The sequence below is a fragment of the Halyomorpha halys genome, unplaced genomic scaffold (genome assembly GCF_000696795.3).
Source record: "Halyomorpha halys isolate HHAL.00 unplaced genomic scaffold, Hhal_1.1 Scaffold172.1, whole genome shotgun sequence".
NCBI classification, from domain to species: Eukaryota; Metazoa; Arthropoda; class Insecta; order Hemiptera; family Pentatomidae; genus Halyomorpha; species Halyomorpha halys.
Genome location: NW_027113242.1, coordinates 18,920 through 21,197, shown reverse-complemented (window position 1 = coordinate 21,197; position 2,278 = coordinate 18,920).

The window sequence follows — 2,278 nt, the reverse complement described above, 5'->3', positions numbered from 1 at the left end:
GAGATGAGTGAATTAGCAATAATATAATGGCTTTTGCTCTATTAAACAATGAAACATTTAGCTTACAGATGAAAGAATTCCTACTTTCATGTGACTAATAAATATGAGTAATATTTTGAAACATAATTTTAAAATAATGAAAAAAAAAAATACAGACATAAAAATATAATAGAACCAAATATATTCTCAAAGGCATAGTAATATATCTTCTTATGATAATTGCACATTTTCATTGTTGACTACTGCTAAGTGGTAATACTTGTTGACAATATTAAAAAGAGAATGGTAAAAATTTGTTCTGTCGTGGTAGATCTTACCATCATAAGCGTCATTAATAGCCTGTTGTAAATAGCTGTAACATTTTCATTTTGTTACGTTGTTGAATTTGATAGAAATATATATTTGGGTTATTTATTTAAGGTATTTATTAGTAAAACTATTATTTTCCTTTTATTTTGTTTTTCTTGTTAATTTATGGCGACAGTGGAATCCAAAATTGGTTGTTTCATTTGAAATGTACATGACTACTGTGCCATTTTTAGGTACCATCCAGTTTCCTGATGGTTAAACCAAAAATACTTTTTTTTTTTCTTACCATCCTTTTTTGAAAGATTTTTGTCGGGCAGTTCAGGAAATTTGTGGTAGATTGTTGCCCAGCTGTAAATTTATTATTGGTCAATTCTATTAGATAACAAATAATGTCGAATTTTTACTAAAATGTAATCCTTTTTGTACATATTTATATATAAATGACATGCATATACTACGTCTTAAATATTATATAATTTATTTGTATACTGTTGTGTGTTTAAATACACATAGCTATACACATTTCTGAAGCTTTCTGTGAGGAAAAAAAAAAAAAAAAAATGTTTCACTACTTTGTGCCAAAACCTCAAAGTTTTTTAGTATTTTTGACCAGTTAGGTGCGCTATTATAGTGTAGCCTATTCATTGAACTCATTTCTAGCCGACCTCAGTATCTTCTTTGTGATAAAAAATTTCACAGTCAAGCTTCTTTGGCCCCTTGTTAATGGTACCATTGCTCGTAGAAGCAGTAAAGAAAAGTCTATCGGAATTGTGATATTGGTGTTAGTCTCTTGATAACAATCATTCGCTGTTCAATTTTTTGTAGGGATTTTAGTATAAATAGCATAATAAAATGAAAAAAAAAAAGTAATATTTCTATTAAAATACATGCTAAAAAATATATATATTTAATAGTCTTTTTGAAAAGATTCTGTAAATAACAGAGGTCATTTTATCTTTAGAATCCTTTTTTCTATGAAATTAGATTTCTCTATAATTTTTTGTGAGAAAAGAATATTTTTAGAATGTGAAGAGACAAATATGTTTTTGTCCACAGTTGACCAAAAACATTTTTTTTTATTATAAAAGGGGGCTTGTAGATGAGCAATACTTATATCAATGCTGGATTGGCAATATTTCTCTAAATATTGTGACTTTTTCCATGTTAAGTAGTCCTAGCGGAGAGGAAATACCTTTTTCTGGAGGCTGTCAGTAAATTAGCAATCTATGGAATTAATTTATTTTGATATTCATACTTTTATAATTTGTTAAAAGTAAAGTCCTCTTAACGGAGATATGAAAGATTTTTATACTTGTACTACTTCATTTCAGATTATAATGTCCTTGGTTTATGCCTACAAACTTGAGAAATATTGTTGGTTATGTAGCATTTTTGTTGCTCGTCTTTGAGCCCGTAAGAACACCGGAAGCAATACTGGATAAAAATTGAAACACTTGGGGAATTCAATTCGACGCTGTTCCAAAAAAAAAAAAAAAAAAAGGGTTGTCTTATTGAAGATGATTTCGAAAAGAAAAATGTTTAGCTAAGTCTTCCCTGTGTAGTGGCCAAATTATATATATATATTACTGATAAATATTAGGTTCTAGATGTAGCCCTAAGACAGATTCATAGGCTGTAAATAATTTCGGACACAAGTTGTACTTTAATCAGATAAGTATAGATGAAATCTTGTACGCTTATAATCTGCAGAGGCCTATCTATAGTAGTGTGTGTTTGTCAACAGCCAAAAGTGTCCATATGTCTTCAGTAAATACAATAACTTTAATCTACTTGGTACGGAATTTAATTTGAGACATTTTGGCCTGTCGATTCTAAAAAAAAAAAATAAAAAAAATTGTATATTAAATGAGTAACTTGTCCATATTAGACAAATGTCTTGGTACATTGGAATTAGTCTTAAAGTGTGCACTGTCTTCCAGATAGATGAAATGAGTTGCGTGTGCACACT